Source organism: Topomyia yanbarensis, chromosome 3 (genome assembly GCF_030247195.1).
Source record: "Topomyia yanbarensis strain Yona2022 chromosome 3, ASM3024719v1, whole genome shotgun sequence".
NCBI classification, from domain to species: domain Eukaryota; kingdom Metazoa; phylum Arthropoda; class Insecta; order Diptera; family Culicidae; genus Topomyia; species Topomyia yanbarensis.
In genome coordinates, this window is record NC_080672.1 from 244,587,238 (window position 1) to 244,610,956 (window position 23,719).

Consider the following 23,719-nt stretch of genomic DNA (forward strand, 5'->3'; position numbering starts at 1 on the left):
ATAGCAAAGAAAAATCTAAAGAAGAGTACAGAATCCGGTACAGATTTAATTGTGGCAACACTGACCCAAGGGCTTAAATGGGTTGCGGTGCTAAATGGCACCGTACAGGGAGCCAAAGGGCTCAAGAAATTGTGGTTCTAAAACAAACAAAAAAAGAATCGATATCGGGAGAACTTTCTTCGCCTGGGAACTCTTCGTCGGTGTAAGCTAGATTCACCGCCGGAGACTAGACTGAGTACACCGCGACGCGATACCACCAGTCGCAGATCGTCGGGGTATCAGCGAACCGGACGCCCTGCTCCACCAGAAACGCCGAACTGATCTCGAAACCTGGTTGGTTGGCTCGGTTTCGAGAGAACATCTCTCGCCGAGGAATTCTCCGTCGGAGAATTCTAGGTCCATCGTCTAGATTGAGTAATTCACGAACAAGTCGGGAGCTCTACTAGTAAACGGCGCTGAATGGTGCGAGAAGGGAGTTGCGGTGCTAACTGGCACAAGGGAGCCGAATCGTGGTGCCGAATGGCACAAGAGAGCCGAAGGGCTTGGTGAATTAGACAGTCTGAAGTTAGCCGTCCAGATTGACTGCGTAGGGGAGGAGCACTAAGCTTCGACTCACAGCCAGCTTTCCGACTGTTATGCAGAAATAGCCAGTCTGTGTGGATGGCGGAGAATTGATGGTGTGTCGAGGAATGGTGCTGTAACCCTGCTGAAGAATCAAACTAGTAAGTACTTGAATTAAAGTGGGTGCTATGCACATAAAAACCACTCCTTGAAGTGATGCCGTTAGGTAGTGCCAGGGAGAAATCAGGTTCTGGGCAAGAGCAGTGGTTTTTTAGTGGGTCGGGTGATGGCAGCCCAAACCCGTTCTCTGAGACATTAGGGTTTATGTACAATGTTTTCCTTTTCAGGGTTTTCTTGAAATTTTTTTACTGCTCTCAAAAAAACACATACACACACATACAGACATTTTCCGCTATCGACGAACTGAATCGAAGGGTACAAAAGACTCGGCCCTGCGGGCCTCGGTTAAAGAGTCGAAAATTCCGACCGATTACATAACCTTTCTATATGAGATAGGCAAAAGTAACGATTACTACCTTAACAGAATGTTATTTCACACGAATGTTTTTGTCCTTCATTATTATTTCAACATAAAATTAGGAAGTTCAGAAATTGTAGCATGAAATATGAATTAAATTGTGTGCTTATATGCATTTTGATAGGTTGTTTGGCAACTACCATAGCACTATCTTTTGTTTGTTTTTGTGGCGTTTTTTCACTCTTCCTGTATTATTTTTCCCCCTTTTCTTTCTCGTTTCTTTCCAATCATGAAAATGATTGGAAGACACGACAAAGCACAAATCTCCAAAAACGCAAGGAACGTTCCATTTAAACTCTTTTGTTCTACAACTGGAAAAGACAGTTTGACTGCCTTCACAAAACTTGTAGGGGAACTGGGGGTAAGACGGACATGTTAAGGTTATACTCAAATAAAACATAGTAAAAGCATGTTTTTGTCAACATGAAATACTCTATGTTGTAGCTCCATATGTTGACTTTCGAGTGCCCAGAGGGATTATGTTACAAAAATCAAAAAGTATCTGTTTTGAAAGAAATAGAAAACAAAGAAATATCTGCACTTTTTCCAGCCTGCGGGTGAAACGGACATATGGTGAGGGTAAGACGGACATGTCGCCGAAAGGATGATCACAATACACAATATTAAAATTTACTGTTTCTAACGGATGTTTTGGATAGTTTGTAGTTCTTCTTAATATATATGTTCAATTCGAGGTGAAAAATAACGGGTTTCAATTTAAAGTTGAAGCAAATGATGTATTTTCTAATATCGTTTTTTCCGTTGTCATAAAGAGAGATATACAATCAGTTCCAATGATCAGTCAAATCATTTATACAAAACTGGAAAGTTACATATTAAATACGCAATTGGTAGCATCAGTTCCTCGATTACACATAGTCAGAATATGGGACCTGCACAAAGTCTTCCACCTTTTCCAGGTCCTAGGAATTCCGTATTCAGCCTCGGTCACATTAACGTACATCTTGCGGTCTACTACATGTGAGACTTCAGCTAACTGGATGGTTCTCCATGTTTGACTGCTAGAATTTCGTTTCTACACGCGAGACATTCATATAAGGATGAATCAATAGAATTAATCAAGATAGGCCGTCTTGCCCCACCAGTACACATATTTTTTAAACGCTTGTACTTATTTACTCGTATAAGAACTAACCTGTTATTTTCCACGAAGATGTCATTTAAGAGTTACATTTTCGAAATAAAAGAAAAAATTCGCGAAAAAATTGATTTTTTCCTCGATAAACCTTAAAATCAGAGACGTAAAAATTACATCCGCACGAAGATGCTCTACTAATTATCAATGTTTACTTACATTTTTCGTTTTAACAATATTAAAGGCCTACTGAGTGCTTCATAATTCAAGGATATCCATAAAGAGAGAGTACTCATATAATGCAATTGAACTTTATATGCTATATGCCTAAAACAACCATGTGTCCGTCTTACCCAACCTGTCCGTCTTACCCACAGTTCCCCTAATAGGAGAAATAATTGTCTAAAAAGCATTACTGGCACGTGGATGGATGGGGTGAGCGCAGGGCCGCAGAGAGAAAATAAGGGCCCGGGGGGTCCAACGTACGGGCCCCCACCACTGTCTATTGCCTGAGTACAAAAAAATCAATGTTTGAAATCCATTGGAGTTCACTGATATTATGTATAGTACACTGAAATTTTATGTTCATGTACCAGTTTTTTGCTTCAGTTGTTTGTAGTGCCAATGAAGAAAAAAAGTAGAATTTTTTATACTTTGGGAGTTTTTAATACCTCTTTGAGTTTTGGTGACTTTGAAAAGCGCCATTTTTGTCAATAGTATTTATAAAAGTAAGGAAATGGCAAGAATAAAAATGTAGTAATTACAAAAATTAAAAATATCTAAACGGCGATCAACGGCAAAAGATTAAAAAAAACAATAAGCAAACTAAATATTAAAAGATTGTACAAAAGTGCTAAAAACCACAAAATCAACCAAATAAACAAATTAATGTCAATTGTCAAAAAATGTTTAATCGAGAAAAACCAAAACAAAACCTGATAAAGAAAAACAGGAACCTAGAAAACATATTACGAAAACGAAAATTTAAAAAGTCGAACATTATTGGACAAATGGTGAAAACAATGAAAAATCGATTAAAAAATAGGAAATATTTAAAGAATCAATAAAAATGAAAAAAACTACTAAAATAAATTCAAAAATTAATTTAAAAAATGCATAAAACTGAAAAACTCGATAAATCAAGAATAATAAAATTTATTTAACATTATAAACCAGACATATTTAAAGCGATAAAACGTTAGGAATACATAAAACTAGAGAAGTGTAGGGGGCTATTTAGACAGTGGGGGTAATTCGGGCCCCTTCGACTTCTCAGAAAATAGCAAGACTATCTTACTATCGCACATATTCGTGGAAGCGCCATTCTGAAACATTAATTTTGAGAGTTGAAGTTGATTCTTTGTTCTTTGTAGAAAGGAGATACAACGTGTTTCGTTGTTTTGCCTTTCTCAAAACAAAAATCGTTATAATGGAAAAACCGTGATTAAAGCAACAAATAAGAGTGAAAAAATAAAAGATAAGTGTTTTAGAAAGCTTGAGGCTCCTATTTTATTGAATAATTTTTGATTGGGTGAAAACACAGATATTTTCGAGACGCTCACCACTTTTGTGCGATATGAACGTACGGGGCGATTCAGACCCCCTGTTCCGTCAACCACCGCTTAGCGGCTGCGCACACCATTGCACACGCCATAGCAAAGAAAATACATGGGCCCCCAATCGACAGCTGTGACATACCAGATTAAGTTATTGTAAAGCATTTTTTTTGCTACTTAAGGAGTGTCTCTTGAAACTAATTCACAGGTAAACATAATTCCATTGTAAAAAAATTAAAGAAAAATTACGGTCTGAATTGCCCCGTAGGGAGGTCCGAATTACCCCTACATTGTAAAAGGATGGAAAAACGTAGAGGTTTGCAAATCGTCGCCTAGCGCTGCCATTGAGTGATGCAAATGAACCTTTTATGGCACCAAAATGTAGCTGAGGTTTCAAACTAACAATTAGGACTTTTGACCGGTCACTTTTTTCACATCTATCTACCTAAAAGGGCGATTTGAGTAGGTCCGAATAGCCCCGGGTTCCCCTATATAAAAGACAAGAATAAAATAACCATAGAGAAATTTAAAAAAAAATTAACGAACCAGAAAATTTCGAAAAACTGGAAAATTGAAATGATGAAAAGACGAAAAAGTAAAGAAAATTGGAAGTATTGAGCATGAGCATGAGCATGAGCATGATGACCATACAATTAGTAGTTGCTACTCCGTGATTGACCAGAACAAGCGAAATTGCACAGAGAATCAATGAATGGAGCCTGGGAGTAGCTTTCCATTCTCAATGTGCACGTTTCGAGAGTTCAAAATTTTAAAGTGTCAATAACGGCGCCGGCCACGTCTTTACAGTCATCGGGGAAGGGAAGGAATGTTAGTGTAGCAACCGTTGTTATGGAGACTGTGTATACCTCTGCATCTCCACGGTTGCCACGGGAAGGTGGTTTTGTTAGTGGGATAGGATAAATAGATACATAAATCGGGATTCACCTTGATAAGTGATATGATCTACGCAACTCTCATAAATGTTATCATGTGTTAATTGCTCTGGGCAGCCGGCTGCCGAGAATTTTTAAAAGATTTATCGTTTGTTTTATTATTTGGAAACTCAGCGTGAAATATGCAATTCAAACTCCGGACAGCCGGCCGTCGGGAGTGTTGCTTATATTTAATTGGGCAATATTTTTAAAAGATAGGGGACCGGCAAAGCTTATCAATTTTAGATCAACAAAATAGAATGTCATGCAATTGTTTTTACTGGGTCGATAAAAATTACAATGGATAAATAGAATTGTTAATACTTCATTGTATCTTACTATTTTGGTATCTGAGTTTTATTATCGTAATCAAAAAGTGTTAATTGTATGCTTTCTCCATTAACGAATTTTGCCACCAATATCCGCGCGCGACATTATGCTATCTCTCGACGAATTGCAGCATTGTCATATAAAAGGGCATTCGGTAGCCGGCCGCCGGGAATCTGGGAAATTTATTCCTTGTTGTATTAATATGATTGGCGCAATAAGCAACCTGAGCTAGACGGCTATGAGCAGCATTGCTTATATTTTAATAAATCGATATCGTTTAATTTTCTATCGCACGGCGAATTCTCGTAGTTTCTATCAGTCGTTAATTTTTCCGGGGATCCTAATAAAATGCCATAACTATATAACATATATTTGTGTACAATTTACTCATTTTTCATTTCTATTCATTTCTCAAGTCAGGTACTATAGCTAGAATTGCACACAAATATTGGTTTCGTAGTAAAAGCAGGATTTTTACTACTACTGAATTGCGAAAATAATAAGAAAATAATGTGCAACTGTGTTACTTCCAAGGCAGATAGATGTGTGAATAGAATGCCAATTCTAAGCAACGGTTATTATGCCAACTACTAGTTAAGTTAGTTAAGAAAGATAAGAAAGTACGTACAAAAACAATAGTTGACAGTATTTTAGTACTAAAGGGAGACACAGAATATAGAATTCGTTTTAAAGGAAAATTAAATCAAACCCTTAAATTACGACAGAAGGAAAACAATATGGTGTATAACCCATGTTGGGGCGGAAATGAGAAAGGAAGAGCCGAATGTATGTGTACGTTCATTACAGGGCATCAGTCTAGGGTACAAATATCCACACAAGCGATTTGGCGTCTTGTGACAACGGAAGCTAATAAATAATAAATGAATGAGTCTTCAGTTCAACAACAGTGCTACATACCAACAAGATAAAAGTAAAGAAAATACATCCATGACACAGCACTAAGAATCCATTAGATCCATTCGTGCATCAGTCACTGGCTGCCACACGCCATTCAAACCGACCACGCTTAGACAACACCGTTATCAATATTCCAGCAGATTTCAGCCGCTAGTACAAGAGCTATGGATCCATCATTGTTCACTAAAAGTACATTGAACACCTTTACCACTCACATACATTTTAAAACAGCACGCAATCAAAAATAACGTATAGTGAAACATTATGCCGAAACATCCGATAAAATCATTTCACATAGTATCAACAGTATGGGTCCGACTGTCAGTCTGTAACCCTGTTAGTGCGACCACTCCCTAATGCAACCAATCAAGCTGCATAACCCTATACAAAAAGACTCCTGTGAACCCGGAAAAGCTTATTCAGCTTATTCTGTGCACAAAACCTCGTGCAGATTCGTCTCGCGTATAAAACAGAAGCGACTCATCGGGCACGTGATCGCACTCTGATGCGATAATCATCAGAAAGGGTTTCTTCCAGGCATCAATACGGTTTTCGAAGTTGAAAACCATTCGAGCCCGACTCGCCCCCAGTACACCCCGTGTGGTAGCTTGGACACCTACTAATAGCACGTGTACTGGGCTAGTACGTAAACGTCTTCTCCATTGTAAAAAAAACACTCGGTCCTAGCAGCCTACTTTCATGCATTCAGTTAAACAAATTAAAAAATGACACTCTGATTCACTAGTATCTGAAACGTACACTGAAAATTAGGTATCAGATTCACGGTCCACGCGATCATTCAAGAACACATGCGAATATGCGAATACGCCCAAGATTCCGCACCCGGATAATCGCTCAAGGAAATACGGGACTATCCAAGTAGATAGGAACAAAGCTGGGATCTAAGTAGCTGGCGGAAATCGGAGCGAAATTGCTTATGGAATTAGGAGCTAAATGGCTTGCGGTAATTTACCACTGGAGAATAGCCAAGTGAAGTGGCTGAATGACCTAAGTGCGCAGAGGATTGAAACGACGTATATAGATGGAGAGAATGACGGAAAGCAAGAGAAAAGCCCGGAAGCTAAAAAGATGGATCAAGTGAGGCTTCAAGTTCATTGTGGAAGTCGTGAGCGAAAGAAAGAGGTGATATAAAATCACAACGAGCCCACCACGTCACAGTAGATACAGATGAAAACGGGGATCGTAGTACTTTTAGCTTCAGTGTTGTGTTGGCTGGCGGGTACGTTAAAAATATGTTGAGTTCGGGATCGGTTTTTTTATTGGTTTGCCAAAGCGTCGAAATCCATAGCATCATTTGTTTGTGTGATAGCTTCGATTCGACTTACCATATCGGCGACCGTGTTTCCTTCACCTGCAACATGCCGGATGTCCGTTTTATATTAACTGATGAAGCTGAGATGTCGTTGTTGCGTTGGACTTGCTCTTCTAGGCCGTTGTTGGGAAGCAGTGGTGAGGAGCTTGTGGTACGTATACAGGCAGAATTCCGGAGCGGTCAAGGTGTCTTTGAAATATCGTACAGCATCGTATATGGCGAATAACTCCCGATCGTACGAGCTGTTTTCCTCTTGCTATCGCTTAGCTTGCAGGAAAAGTGAGCTAAATGAGGATGGTGCAGTACCGCTTCAATTGTGATGCACGAAGCTTCCAGGGATAATTTTTGCGTCAGCTGATGGGTGAGCGAGAAGGGCTACGTGGGCCAGATTAAATTTACATTTATCGAAAGCAGCGTTTTTTCGTCGGTCCACTGCAGAGTTGTTTGATCGTTTTGCACGTTTCTCAAGAAACCATTCAACTGTTCGACTACAACCGGCCGTCTACGTAAGAAAAAAAATTAAAGGGTTGTGTACAGGACACGACCACAGTGACATTAAAAATGTAGCTTTTTTCAAGAGCGTGCAAATGAATTTTATCTATCACACATATCGACTCACGTTCTTGCTCACTCGCCTTTTTCATATGTTACAATTTGCTATATACCCTCCCCATTAAAACATAATTTATTGAAGGTCATTTAACGGTAACCTATTATTACAATTAATCAAGTATCTCACTAGGTGATTTGCATTATTTGGCTGATCCATCTAGTAAAAATAGACTGGTCTGTCCAGAAAATATATTCAAAAGAAAAGTTCCATATTGAGAACTGTGATGAGGAAGCTCACGCCCGCCAACGGAAATATACAGATTCTCCATGAAATATGAAATTTCATTTTCCATTTAAATTTTCAATAATGTACTAATAAACTTAAGTAAACAATCTTAAGGTTAAGTATTTCTTGATCGATTGGTGGTTGAACAAATGAAATTATTCGATAAATTACATTGTTATACAACGTTCGCACTACCGGTTAAAACGGGTTTTTATGCTATCTTGGTGACATTTTTCTTGTTGCTAATTATTAAAACGTGTTATAACTCTGTAGTGTAAACATTGTATTATTAAACCAATTCTGCAGCGTTTTATGTTATACTAGCTAATACCCATCGCGCGTTGCTGCGATTTTCAACGAAATAGGATGAAAACACAATTTGTTCCGTAGCGCCATCCGGCAGGCAGATAATCCCCAACCAATAGCTCACAAACACGCTCCATACCAAATACCTACTGTGTGCAAATTTTTACGGAAATCGGTTAAGCCGTTTGGGAGTCTATAAATCATATACATACAAACTTTGGCTTTTATATATATAGATAGATAGGTGTTTTATGTGGTCAATAGACTGACATAATTATATTTTCAGTACAGCGGTTTGTTTCATAATTTAAAACAGATTTATTTTAAAATTAAAATTGGTATACCTAACCGTTCTATTTGTTGTATACTTTGAAACGCGATTAGAACTGTGTTTTAAATACATAGGGCAGGACAAATACTCTTAAGACATGGCTTGAATTTTAATCGAAAAAGAACACCCGCTTAAACTGCTGCTGGGACGTACAAAATTTCCGTTTTGTACAGTACGAAACAAAAGTGTTTGAAATTATGAAACAACAAAAAGTTTTGCTAGGAATATGATTGTTTCCGATGCAATTACAGGTTTTTTACGCGGGGGATACAGGCCGCGCAAAATGAAAACCACGTAAATTTAAAAAATGCGTAAATGAAAACCGCGTAAATTTCAAAATCCGTGTAAAAAATACTATATAAAATATTACGCTGCTAAACAGTGCAATAACTACAGAAGCACGTTGTCAGATGCCTTACTGATAAAACACATATAACCGAAATATATATCACATATAACCGAAATATGAAACATATGAAAGCCAATAGGCTCTTTACCCTACGCAGCTACAAAGCGCCGTAAACATGGATTAACAAGTTATAACGCACACGCATGCATAAAAATAAATATTTTTTCAACGCAACACTCTCAAGCAGCACACATTCTGCCGTATTGAATTAAATCCAAACCACCCCACCCACCCACTTTGCAAATCATTCTGTGACACCGTGTTGGTACCCGAAAAATCCGCACACGGCCACTGCTGTCGAAAATGCATAGCGTCTACCGCTTAGCGTCCAGACGCTACAGCCATGATCTTACCCGTTCGACATAAGAACAAAAACTGATTCAAACGGGTACGCGTCACCTCTATTTATAAACTAACCGTATATGGTTTAGTCACTTAGGTGCGAGCGTGTGCAAATGCCAACGTTACCGAAAATCGATAGCGCTTATTGCATCGCCCGGAGACGACGTTGCTTGTATGGGATAAGAGCAACAACTGATTTAAACGGACATGCGTTGCTTCTATTTATGACTTTTCGTGTTTCATTGAGCAACTAAGCTGCCCTCTCTTGACGGCTGTGTCTGAGAAATCTGCCTCACGAATGGTAATTTTCCCGTTTTTCGTGAACTTTTTAATTTTACCAATTTCCAAAAGTCTACTTTTATTGAGGAGATATTAAATTATTACCAATATTTAAGTTAGGTGTTTCTGAATCGGTTGGTGTATGAATGATTAAAATCCATCTAGTAATATCGGAGTTATAAGCGTGCAAACCTTACATAGTTTCGTTACATGGGAGATAGTTTAGATTTTAGAATGACACCTAGCCCCAGATAGTGGAGTAAGACATTTTTAATGTCAAAATAAATTTCAGGTTGCCCACAATGCCTGTAGCGTTTGACCTGCATTCTGGAGTCCAAAAATGAAATGAAATTAAATTCCAACATTCCAAAAGATGTCCTAATAGCTGTCTTCAGGATGTCTTTTGATTTTGGTCAGATTTTAGCAAAACTAGTTTCATTGTGTAGAGGAACAAAAGAACTTGGTTAGCGAATAAAATACATTTGGTAAATTTGCTTGGAACTATGACTTTTTTGTTTAAATATGTTTGAGGTGGTCAGATCAAAAATACTTTTTTTCACTAATGTATTCTGTACAAACGTGCGAATCGTTTCGGAACGGTCTCTTAGTATACATTCTATGGGAAATAACCTCTACTTTTCGAATATCATGGTCCCGTTCTGCGCCTAGGTGCGCAAAAAGGTTTAAGGAGATTTTGAAGCTTTGTTGCTGATATGGAGGCGCATGGTGTTTTGTGTAAAATAGTTAGGCAATCTACAGTAAACTATCACGTTATACAATGGATTTAAAGTAGTGTTCTTCATTTTTTATGGTATTGCTGACATTGGTGAACAGTAACGGAAAATCTATCATGAAAACGGGATCATAGTTATAAGAAAGGTTCAATGACACTGTATGGAAAAATGCATTCAATATTTTACGTCTTTTGACATCAAAAAGGAGCTCAGCACCTCAAAATTAGCTTAAATTGTGATTTTCAGCCAAATTAGGTAACATTTGAGGTTTTGTCCAACTTTTGTTTGGAGACCCGCCACTGTGCGTCGTCATCCTGCTAAACGGTTTCCAGATCGGGCACGTGATCGCCCTCTGATGCGATAATCATCAAAAAGGGTTTCTTCCAGGCATCAATACGGTTTTCGGAATTAGAAATCGATGGGTTATTTTTCGAACGGATAGCTGCAACGTCGTTTTTGGATGCCTCTATTGTCTTGTCGGCGATTTTTGCTTGGTCATCAAGCGACGCATCTCGGACAGCAACCTGAAAGCAAACTGGTTAATCTTTAAATTTCCGACGGGAAAAAGTTAGCAACAATGGCGGCTTTCCGTGTCTCCTAGCGGTCGTTCTCCGCCATGAGGTTGCATATTGCAATGGTGAAATGCACAAACTTGGCAGGTGAGTCGAGTGCCACGATCATGCCATTAAATTTGTTTTTATCCAGCCTGATCTGGTTGACCTTGAAGGCTTCTTTGAGGCAAATAAACCTCGTATCGATATCCTCCTCATCGAACGGAGAATAATCGATTTTAGCCAACATGGTGGCGGTCGCATCACTCGATTCATTCTTCACTCGTGTACTGGATCTCATTTTGTCCGGCGTCCATCGCTGCACTGTCGTGGTTTTCAGATGTTCTTAAGGACATTAAACATGCGAGCCACAATATAGCCTCTTCGCCGCACACACCCCTCTCCCATGCCTAACCATGTATCTGACATGAGCAAATATAAAAATACGTTTTTCAATACACTAACTCAGGTGTACCACGAAACTGCTACTTAAGGAAGCTAGAACATTTTCCTATACAAACAACCCGAGTTTTAGACGGAATTCCATCTATAGCTTTTATTTTGTGCGAAAATATCACCCCTCTTCTTTTGTGGTTTCTTTTCAAAACGCTTCTATTTTTCTTCTTCCCATTTTCAGAACACTTTTTCAAATGCACTTTGATCACACACTACTGAAAAAACACCCGTGAAACTTTAATCGTTTAGTAACTAAACTTCAAATTTTCTGCCAATATGCAGATGACCGAAGGAAAATGTCCGAAAATTCTTATTTGTGCGTTTGAATTTTCACTGCGAATGCCATTTTTTCTCAATGTAAACAAGCAACAAGACTTCCACATATCTTCACCTTAAGAATTAATAATTTGCGAATTCGTACGTGTCGTAGACAAGACGTAGTTTACTAGACGTTTCAAACGAACGTGGGGGTCACCAGTATTTGGGGACTCTCAAATTTTTAAGATAAAACGTGAACACGTCTGACTTGGTTGATCGTCAATTTAATACTAATTATTATTCTATGTACAACGCCTGATCGGCACTAGAGGGTATGGTGATGAGTGAATGAGATTCGTTTACACAATGATCGATTCGACACCGTTCTCAACAGTTTGGGTTGTCGTATTCAGCATCTTGGCGTATTTTACGGAAGGATCTTTGTTTAAAAGAAAGCATAAATGTATGTTAACAGACTGGTCTCTGTCCGAACTTGAAGCCCGTAGTCTTGGCAACAGTTGGTTTCAACAGGACGGCGCCACGTGCAACACAGATAGTGCAACAATGTAATTATTGCGTGAGAGATTCGGTAAACGTTTAATTTCTCGTAGTGGACCTTTCAATTGGCCGCCTAGATCGCGCGATATCAAATCTCTGGACTTTTTTATGTGGCTATGTAAAGTCAATAGTCTATGTGGATAAGCCTACAACAATTAAAGCATTGGAAATTAACATTAGGGGAGAGGACACTTGATCCATGGGGATATTTGATTCCCTGGCCATATCTCCTAATCTATATGCATAAAGTTATCACAATATGAAAAGAAAATGATATATTTCATAACAGTTTTTGCAACCGACCGAGACGGTTGTGCCTCCAGGTGGAAGGTTTTGTTCTCGAGAGAGTGACGGAGTGCGAGACGCTGTATGCGTTATTGTGGGAGAGAGAGAGACCAGTTTGTTAAGTGTGAGTCGACAGTTGATACGTCGGAGGCGTGGTCAACGGCACCCTCGACAAGTGGTGTTTGACAGCAAACCGCGGGTAGACGAATTTGCCTACCGCGGTGGCAGAAATCGACAGTGATCGTGCCTGTACACACAGAAAAAAATATAGTGTATTGGTGTCGTCGGGCAATTCTAATCGACGAGAGGGAAGCGTCACAGGTAGACCCATTTGCTCTATTTGTCTACCGCAGAAGTGGTACGACGAATAAGGAAAACAAGTGGCACCGAAAAGTGCCGCATCGACAGTGGGATTTTCGCAGCAAGCCACAGGTAGCCACATTTGTCTACCGAGGTGGTGGAAACGGAGAGAGCGCGCTTGTGGTGGTGATACCGACGAGCAGCTTAATCGGAGAGAGTTTTGAAGTGTTGCAGGTAGGACTATTTCTCTACTGAAGAAGCAACGCGACGAAGAAGGACAGCAAGTGTCACATTGTCAAACAACGGGCACCGAGTTTACAACGTAACACATGAGGTGTGTTCTACAGGTATAACAGGTATATTTTTCATTCCTTTTTGTGATAGTTTTTCTTGCTAGGTAAAATGGATGAAGAGATGGGAGAACGAGTACCAGACCCTCCCCCTAAGCCTTATGCTGAAAATGTAAATCCGACTAGAATTAAAATTTACCCAGAGTCGTCAACGGGACCATGGATTGTATTTATTAGGCGTAAAGTAAAGGCGCTAAATATTATTCAAATTTCTAAAGATTTGACTTCGCGATTCTCGGATGTAAAAGAGATCGTCAAAGTCAATAAAGATAAAATACGCATTGTCGTTGGTAGTCTCAAACAAGCCAATGCAATTGCTTCTTGCGAGCTTTTTACGCGTGAGTATAGAGCGTATATTCCTTCAAAGGAAATTGAAATTGATGGGGTCATCACAGAATCGAGTTTGACTGTTGATGACTTAGTTAAGCATGGGGTTGGTCGTTTCAAAGACACCATACTTAAAGACGTAAAAATACTTGAATGCAAGCAATTGCATTCAGTATCACACGAAGGAGATAAAAAAGTTTATCGACTGTCTGACTCATTTCGAGTGACTTTCGCTGGGTCTGCGCTGCCCAACTATGTCATTATCGATAAGATTCGTCTCCCTGTTCGCCTTTTTATCCCTCGTGTAATGAATTGCCTTAATTGCAAACAGCTTGGCCACACAGCCACTTACTGTTCCAATAAGGCACGGTGTGGCAAATGTGGGGGTTCTCATCAAGAGGATACATGCAATGAAAATTCAGAAAAATGTTTAATGTGCGGAGAAAACGCACATGAGCTCTCTGCATGCCCCATTTATAAATTGCGTGAGGATAAAATTAAACGATCCTTGAAGGAGAGGTCTAAGCGCTCCTATGCAGAAATGTTGAAAAATGCTACCCCTAAACCCATCTTCTTAGAAAACACTTACGCATCTCTATTTTCGGAACAGTCTGACTCTGACGGAGCGTGCGAAGGTACATCATTTGTTTTACCCGGAAATTCCAGAAAAAGAAAACAGTCTTCTTTTCCCAAGCTGCCAAGAAAGGGCCTTAAAATTTCTCCACCAATAGATAAACTGCGCCCAAAACCGAAAAATTCCGATTCAAAACCGAAATCAATTCCGCCCGGTTTTGGGAACGTACAATCCAAACAGAACACCATTACTGGAAATAATAAAATTTCGACTACCTCTGAGCCTCAGCCGGGGGTAGGATTATTGAAATTTTCCGAAATTGTTGATTGGATTTTTAAAGCATTCAATATTTCTGAACCACTAAAGAGTATACTTTCAGCTTTCCTCCCAACAATTAGAACATTTTTAGAGCAGCTGATTGCTCAATGGCCCATCCTTGCAGCGATTGTATCTTTCAATGGGTAATTCACCTCCTCCAATGAAAGATTCCATCACTGTTTTACAGTGGAATTGCAGAAGTATCATACCTAAAATTGATTCCTTAAAAATTTTACTGCATAATTTAAAATGCGATGCTTTTGCTCTATGTGAAACATGGCTTACCTCAAACATTAATTTCAACTTAAATGATTTCAACATTATTCGCCTAGACCGAGACACCCCGTATGGAGGAGTGCTTCTAGGAATTAAAAAGTGCTATTCTTTCTATAGAATTAACATCCCCTTGTTTGCGGGCATTGAGGCTGTTGCTGTCCAAACGAACATTAAAGGCAAAGACATGTCTATCGCTTCTATATATATACCTCCCAAAGTTCAAATTGGACAACGTCAAATTTTTGAGGTAGTGGAATCCATGGCTGCTCCGCGTCTGATACTGGGAGACTTCAACTCGCACGGAGTATTGTGGGGTTCCCTCTACAATGATAATCGATCCTCTTTGATTTACAATGTTTGTGACGAATTTAATATGACAGTTTTAAATACTGGCGAAACAACACGCATCCCCAGACCTCCTGCACGTCCAAGTGCATTAGATCTATCTCTGTGCTCGACATCACTTCGGTTAGATTGCACGTGGAAGGTTGTACCTGATCCTCACGGTAGCGATCATTTGCCAATCGTTGTTTCAATTAACAGTGAATTAGGCCTTACGAATTCAATCAATGTTCCTTATGACTTAACACGAAATATTGATTGGAAAACATACGAAACATTAATTTCCACTTCTCTTGCTTCGACAGAAGAGCTACCCCCTACCGAAGAATATGAATTCCTGGCGGGTTTAATTATTGAAGCAGCAGAACAAGCCCAAACGAAATGCAATCCTGGAATGACAATAAATAGACGGCCCCCTAATCCTTGGTGGGACAAAGAGTGCTCTGATGCATATGAAGCTAAACAAGTTGCCTACAAAGAAATTATGAAACAGAAAGGGGGTATTCGTGAGAACTTTGAAAATTATTTCATTTTGCAAAACAAATTTGACAGTATACGTCGTGCCAAAAAATCTAGTTATTGGAGACACTTCGTTAATGGCTTGTCAAGAGAAACATCAATGAGTACTCTTTGGAACACAGCCAGAAGAATGAGGAATCGAAACGTGACTAATGAAAGCGAAGATTTTTCGAATCGTTGGATATTTAATTTTGCCAAGAAAATTTGTCCCGATTCTGCTCCTGCGCAGAAAATCACTCGCGATGCTCCCACAAGTAACGATTTCATAGATTCGCCTTTGACAATGATGGAATTCTCAATTGCACTCCTCTCATGCAACAATAATGCTCCGGGACTAGACAGAATTAAATTCAACTTGGTGAAGAATCTGCCTGACCTAGCAAAAAGACGCTTGTTGAATTTATTCAATAAGCTTCTTGAGCAGAACATTGTCCCGCACGACTGGAGACAAGTGAGAGTTATCGCTATTCCAAAACCGGGAAAACCAGCCTCCGATCATAACTCGTATCGACCGATTGCAATGTTATCCTGCATCAGGAAATTGTTGGAAAAAATTATCTTACGACGTCTCGACAATTGGGTTGAGGCGAACGGCTTGCTATCAGATACCCAGTTTGGTTTTCGGAGGGGAAAGGGAACGAATGATTGTCTGGCGCTACTTTCGTCAGAAATCCAACTAGCTTACGCAAAAAAAGAACAAATGGCGTCTGTGTTCTTAGACATAAAAGGAGCATTCGACTCTGTTTCCATTGATGTTCTCTCAGAGAAACTACATCAATGTGGTCTTTCACCAATATTAAATAATTATTTATACAACTTATTGTCAGAAAAGCACATGCATTTTTCATATGGCGATTTGGCAACATTCAGAATAAGTTACATGGGCCTCCCACAAGGTTCTTGTTTAAGCCCCCTTCTCTACAATTTTTACGTGAATGATATTGATAATTGTATTGTCAGCCCATGCACTCTAAGGCAACTTGCAGATGATGGCGTGGTTTCTGTTACAGGACCAAAAGCCTTAAATTTACAACAACCACTGCAAGATAGTTTGGATAATTTATCAAGTTGGGCTTTGAAGTTAGGCATCGATTTCTCTACGGAGAAAACAGAGTTGGTTGTTTTTTCAAGGAAGCGTGATCCAGCTCAGCTTCAGCTTCAGTTGGTTGGTAGAACGATAGCCCAAGTCCTGACTTTTAAATACCTTGGAATTTGGTTCGATTCTAAAGGCACATGGGGAGGCCGCATTAGGTATCTAATAACGAAATGCCAACAAAGGATAAATTTTCTGCGAACAATAACTGGATCATGGTGGGGTTCTCATCCAAGTGACATGATAAGATTGTATCAAACAACAATACTTTCAGTAATGGAATATGGGTGCATCTGTTTCCGTTCAGCTGCGAACACTCACATTATTAAACTGGAACGGATACAGTATCGCTGTTTACGAATTGCCTTAGGTTGCATGCAGTCGACCCATACGATGAGTCTTGAAGTACTAGCGGGAGTTCTTCCTCTAAAAGACCGATTCTGGGATCTCTCTTCCCGTTTACTTATTCGATGTGAGGTTATGAACCCACTGGTAATTGAAAATTTTGAAAGACTTGTCGAGCTTCAACCCCAAACCAGATTCATGACAGTGTATTTCAATCACATGTCACAAGAAATAACGCCTGCTAAGTATGTTCCCACATACGTCAATATACTAGATATTCCTGAATCCACTTTATTCTTCGACACGTCCATGCAAGCAGAGATTCGTGGAATTCCGGATCATCTACGCTCGCGGGAGATCCCTAAAATATTCACAAGTAAATATCAACACATAGACTGCCTTAAAATGTTTTACACTGATGGGTCACGAATCAGTGAGGCCACTGGTTTCGGTATTTTCAACAATAATTTTTCAATTTTTCTCAAACTTGCAGAACCCGCCTCTGTTTATATAGCGGAACTAGCAGCAGTTCACTATAGTTTGCAAATAATTAATACTTTACCCCCGAACCATTACTTTATCCTCACTGATAGTCTCAGCACAATTGCAGCTCTACGCTCAAAGAGGATTGATAATCACGATCCATTCTTTTTGGGGAAGATACGAGAATCTCTGAGTAACCTGACAAGAAAATGTTATAAATTTACCCTAGTGTGGCTCCCCGCCCATTGCTCTATTGCGGGCAATGAGAAAGCTGATAATTTAGCCAAGATTGGTGCACTAGATGGTGAAATATATGAAAGACCCATCGCTTACAATGAATTTTATAGCGCTTCTCGACAGAGGACACTTGCTAGTTGGCAAACATCTTGGGACAATGGAGATATGGGACGATGGCTACACTCAATTACCCCTAAAGTATCAACGAAGGCATGGTTCAAAGGATTGAATGTAAGTCGGGACTTCATCCGTGTGATGTCTAGGCTCATGTCCAATCATTATACTTTAGATGCGCATCTCCGTCGTATTGGGCTCGCTGAGGGTAATCATTGTGCTTGTGGAGAAGGTTACCATGACATTGAGCATGTTGTTTGGTCCTGCACTGAATATCGTGAAGCCAGATCACAATTAGTAGATTCTTTACAAGTCCGAGGAAGACCAATCCATGTTCCTGTTAGAGACATCCTGGCGTATCGCGATCTTCTATACATGGAACTTATCTATCATTTTCTAAAAACAGCGTCTGTCAAAATTTAATTAAATTCATCTCCTCATACTCTCATCCAAGGCTAATCATTCACCAATTAAAGTGTCCTAGAATATTTAGTTTTTAAATTTAGACAATAACAGAAAAAAAGTAAATAAATACACCCGAAAATACTAGATCAGTATGAAATACAACAATGTAAGGAAAAAAGCAAACAATAAAGTGATTTCAGTGTTAGTTTTAGACAAAGTACTAGTATAGTTAAAATTAGTCTTAAGGATTTTTGTAACGTGCTATGTAAAAAAAGAAACTGGCGTAAAAAGCTATTGCAAATGCCGTGTCAAATAAACGTATGAAAAAAAAAAAAAAAAAAAAAATGATATATTTGGTCGTTTAAGTAAAGAAAATTGGAAGTATTGAACAAAAACGGAGCAAACAAACAAAATGGAAAACAAAAAATAGTAGAAAAGGCCAACTATAATGGAGAAATTAACACGAAAAAAATTAATAAAATGGATATTATTTAAAGACTAGAAAAAGCACTAGAAATGAAATTTGAAATAAATTCAAACAACGAACTAAATGTAAAATTAAGAAAAAGTGCGCATAGTGTCAAGAAAAGATAAATCAAATATTTTTTAGGGAAATAAAAAAATTCAACGTATAGGAAGATGGTCAACAGAAAAAGTACTTTCAAAATAGGTTAAATGGAAAACATGAAGAAATAACAATAACGAAAATTAATCTTAAAAAAATGTACAAAAAATAAATAAAATTAGTTTAAATGAACAATGGGAATAAATAAAACTAGGAAAAACGGAAAGCTAAAAACTTGAAAATGAGGAAGAAAATAGGAGAAAGGTAAAAAATTAAACAATAATACAAATTTGAATTAATTTGAATAAGTAAAATTGCCTTTGGAAATGCAAAAAAAAAATATGAAAAAAAGAATAGAATAAATGTAGTAAATAGACAAATTCTAAAAATTAGATGGAATACCAAAAGAAAAAAAGCAGAGTATTAAAATATGAAACAATAAGAAAAATAAAATAAAGAAAGCAGAATTTTCTCGAAAAATTTCGAATAAAATTAAATAACAGAGAAAAAACTATAAATTAAAGTAAGTGATAGTGATAGCAATAGAAAAAACCTATTTTAATCCACCTAGCGGTGCAATTGTGCCTTTCTCAATCATGAATCACGAGAATGTGTGCGTTGTTTATATTCATTAAAAACTATTAAATGCATATATTACATTTTATTATTATACATCACATGACAACTATATACAGGAAAATAAATCATTATTCGAGATCTAAAATTTTGAAAAAGAAAAAACTGCCACGGTAATATTGAACTGAAAAAAGGTGCGAAATCGGCAAAGTCCCAAAAAGTCGATTTAAAAAAAAAAAAATTTCGAAATAACATAAAATCTCGACGTTTCATGCATTTTAAAGATGTTTGTCATCAAAAATACGAATTCGATTTCTGAAATTTCATGGGGTCCCCCCTTTGAAAAAAAAATTTGAGTTCCGGCTTATTTGGGAATTTCATATGTGACGTGACGATTTAGTCTATATTTCCGGACCCATATAAGCGATCCGTATGAAATTTTATACACATCTGTGGGGATATTATAGCTATCATTTGGAACAAAGTTTGTGAAAATCGGCCCAACCATTTCCGGGAAACTGATGTGAGTTCGTAAATTTTGAAAGATGGCCGCTTTTCCCGGGCACTTCCGGAACCGTCTATGGTGGTCAATGTAGTCAACGAAAGTTTGTTTGGCTGTTGGTGACCTAGAACAGCAAATTTAAGTTGTTTGAGAGACATTTTAGCGAAATTTTTACTTTTTTTGCTTTCATCGGAGTATCGGTTTGAATCACAATTTGCTATGTGATCGCACGCCACAGCCTGTAACTCCGGAACCGGAAGTCGGATCGAGATGAAATTAAATAGCCATTTACGGGGACGCAATACCTTTCATTTGAGACCAAGTTTAGTCGAATCGGTCTAGCCATCTCCGAGAAACCGATGTGACTGTTATTCTGAATTTAGATACTTCCGCCGGGGCTTCCGGAACCGATGATGGTGGCCAATGAGGCCAAAGAGACTTTGAATGGATGTTAGTGACGTAATACTACAAATCGAAGCAGTTGTGGTCATATTTTGGAAAAAATTCACCTTTATACATTCATTGCAGAATTTATTAAAATCGACATTTTCTGCGTGTTCGTACTCATCACCCTGTAATTCCGGAACCGGAAGTCGGATCCATTAGAAATTCAATAGCAGCCTATGGGAACGTTGCACCTTTCATTTGGGACTAAGTTTGTCAAAATCGGTTCATCCATCTCTGAGAAAAGTGAATGAGATTGTGTTCGCGTACACACACAGAGACGCACATACACACACACATACATTCACACACAGACATTTGCCGAACTCGACGAACTGAATCGAATGGTATATGTCACTCGGCCCTCCGGGCCCCCGTTAAAAAGTCGGTTTTCAGAGCAATTGCAATACCTTTCTATTGAGAAAGGCAAAAAGGTGCGAAATCGGCAAAGTCCCAAAAAGTCGATTTTTATGAAAAAAAATTTTTTCGAGATAACATAAAATCTCGACGTTTCATGCATTTTAAAGATGTTTGGCATCAAAAATACGAATTCGATTTCTGAAATTTCATGAGGTCCCCCCTTTGAAAAAAAATTTGAGTTTCGGCTTATATGGGAATTTCATATGTGACCGGACGGTTTAGTCTATATTTCCGGAACCATATAAGCGATCCGTACGAAATTTTATAGACATCTATGGGGATATTATAGCTATCATTTGGGACTAAGTTTGTGAAAATCGGCCCAACCATTTCCGGGAAACTGATGTGAGTTCGTAAATTTTGAAAGATGGCCGCTTTTCCCGGGCACTTCCGGAACCGTCTATGGTGGTTAATGTAGTCAACGAAAGTTTGGTTGGCCGTCGGTGACCTAGAACAGCAAATTTAAGTTGTTTGAGAGACATTTTAGCGAAATTTTTACCTTTTTTGCTTTCATCGGAGTATCGGTTTGAATCACAATTTGCTATGTGATCGCACGCCACAACCTGTAACTCCGGAACCGGAAGTCGGATCGGGATGAAATTAAATAGCCATTTACGGGGACGCAATACCTTTCATTTGAGGCCAAGTTTAGTCGAATCGGTCTAGCCATCTCCGAGAAACCGATGTGACTGTTATTCTGAATTTAGATACTTCCGCCGGGGCTTCCGGAACCGAGGATGGTGGCCAATGTGGCCAAATAGACTTTGAATGGATGTTAGTGACCTAATACTACAAATCGAAGCAGTTGTGGTCATATTTTGGAAAATTTTTCACCTTTATACATTCATTGCAGAATTTATTAAAATCGACATTTTCTGCGTGTTCGTACTTATCACCCTGTAATTCCGGAACCGGAAGTCGGATCCATTAGAAATTCAATAGCAGCCTATGGGAACGTTGCACCTTTCATTTGAGACTAAGTTTGTCAAAATCGGTTCAGCCATCTCTGAGAAAAATGAGTGACATTTTTGGTCACATACACACACACATACACACACACGTACATACATACACACATACATACACACACAGACATTTGCCGAACTCGACGAACTGAATCGAATGGTATATGTCACTCGGCCCTCCGGGCCCCCGTTAAAAAGTCGGTTTTCAGAGCAATTGCAATACCTTTCTATTGAGAAAGGCAAAAAGGTGCGAAATCGGCAGTCCCAAAAAGTCGATTTTTATGAAAAAAAATTTTTTCGAGATAACATAAAATCTCGACGTTTCATGCATTTTAAAGATGTTTGGCATCAAAAATACGAATTCGATTTCTGAAATTTCATGAGGTCCCCCCTTTGAAAAAAAAATTGAGTTTCGGCTTATATGGGAATTTCATATGTGACCGGACGGTTTAGTCTATATTTCCGGAACCATATAAGCGATCCGTACGAAATTTTATAGACATCTATGGGGATATTATAGCTATCATTTGGAACTAAGTTTGTGAAAATCGGCCCAACCATTTCCGGGAAACTGATGTGAGTTCGTAAATTTTGAAAGATGGCCGCTTTTCCCGGGCACTTCCGGAACCGTCTATGGTGGTCAATGTAGTCAACGAAAGTTTGGTTGGCCGTCGGTGACTTAGAACAGCAAATTTAAGTTGTTTGAGAGACATTTTAGCGAAATTTTTACCTTTTTTGGATGGAATGGATGTTAGTGACCTAATACTACAAATCGAAGCAGTTGTGGTCATATTTTGGAAAATTTTTCACCTTTATACATTCATTGCAGAATTTATTAAAATCGACATTTTCTGCGTGTTCGTACTTATCAGCCTGTAATTCCGGAACCGGAAGTCGGATCCATTGGAAATTCAATAGCAGCCTATGGGAACGTTGCACCTTTCATTTGGGACTAAGTTTGTCAAAATCGGTTCATCCATCTCTGAGAAAAGTGAATGAGATTGTGTTCGCGTACACACACAGAGACGCACATACACACACACACATACATTCACACACAGACATTTGCCGAACTCGACGAACTGAATCGAATGGTATATGTCACTCGGCCCTCCGGGCCCCCGTTAAAAAGTCGGTTTTCAGAGCAATTGCAATACCTTTCTATTGAGAAAGGCAAAAAGGTGCGAAATCGGCAAAGTCCCAAAAAGTCGATTTTTATGAAAAAAATTTTTTTCGAGATAACAAAATCTCGACGTTTCATGCATTTTAAAGATGTTTGGCATCAAAAATACGAATTCGATTTCTGAAATTTCATGAGGTCCCCCCTTTGAAAAAAAAATTGAGTTTCGGCTTATATGGGAATTTCATATGTGACCGGACGGTTTAGTCTATATTTCCGGAACCATATAAGCGATCTGTACGAAATTTTATAGACATCTATGGGGATATTATAGCTATCATTTGGAACTAAGTTTGTGAAAATCGGCCCAACCATTTCCGGGAAACTGATGTGAGTTCGTAAATTTTGAAAGATGGCCGCTTTTCCCGGGCACTTCCGGAACCGTCTATGGTGGTCAATGTAGTCAACGAAAGTTTGGTTGGCCGTCGGTGACTTAGAACAGCAAATTTAAGTTGTTTGAGAGACATTTTAGCGAAATTTTTACCTTTTTTGGATGGAATGGATGTTAGTGACCTAATACTACAAATCGAAGCAGTTGTGGTCATATTTTGGAAAATTTTTCACCTTTATACATTCATTGCAGAATTTATTAAAATCGACATTTTCTGCGTGTTCGTACTTATCACCCTGTAATTCCGGAACCGGAAGTCGGATCCATTGGAAATTCAATAGCAGCCTATGGGAACGTTGCACCTTTCATTTGAGACTAAGTTTGTCAAACTCGGTTCAGCCATCTCTGAGAAAAATGAGTGACATTTTTGGTCACATACACA

The 23,719-nt window shown here is 38.7% G+C and overlaps 1 protein-coding gene across 12 annotated transcripts in view; it reads left to right on the forward strand.

Moving 5' to 3' along the window:
- The window catches only part of LOC131692853 (apolipoprotein D-like), a 291,898-nt gene that overhangs the window by 46,397 nt on the left and 221,782 nt on the right, over window positions 1-23,719 (forward strand). The gene's annotated exons all lie outside the window — the stretch shown is intronic.